Genomic DNA, 350 nt, shown 5'->3' on the forward strand with positions numbered 1-350 from the left:
CCCGCCTCGGCCTCCCAGAGTGCTAGGATTACAGGCGTGAGCCACCGCTCCCGGCCAGTTGCAGATTTTTAAAGGCAAAAGACAGTGACAGGCAGTGGGCTGACAGAAAGTCGTTTGTCAGGAATTCTCACTGGTTTACAAGAAGTAACATAGATTAGTAATCGGCTATACATTGTTAAGCTACAGGGTGTGGGTTACAGTGTCCAACGTGGCATTATTAGGTTGATTTATTTGTGGCCACTTGTGGCACTAGCAAGCAGTTTCCACAGGTGAATGCATAACTCAAAGGTGGGAGTGGTCGCTGTCTCATTTTAACGTCTCTCTGGGCCTGACAATTTAAAAAGACTCGC

Source organism: Propithecus coquereli, unplaced genomic scaffold, assembly GCF_000956105.1.
Source record: "Propithecus coquereli isolate 6110/MARCELLA unplaced genomic scaffold, Pcoq_1.0 Scaffold404, whole genome shotgun sequence".
Lineage (NCBI taxonomy): Eukaryota > Metazoa > Chordata > Mammalia > Primates > Indriidae > Propithecus > Propithecus coquereli.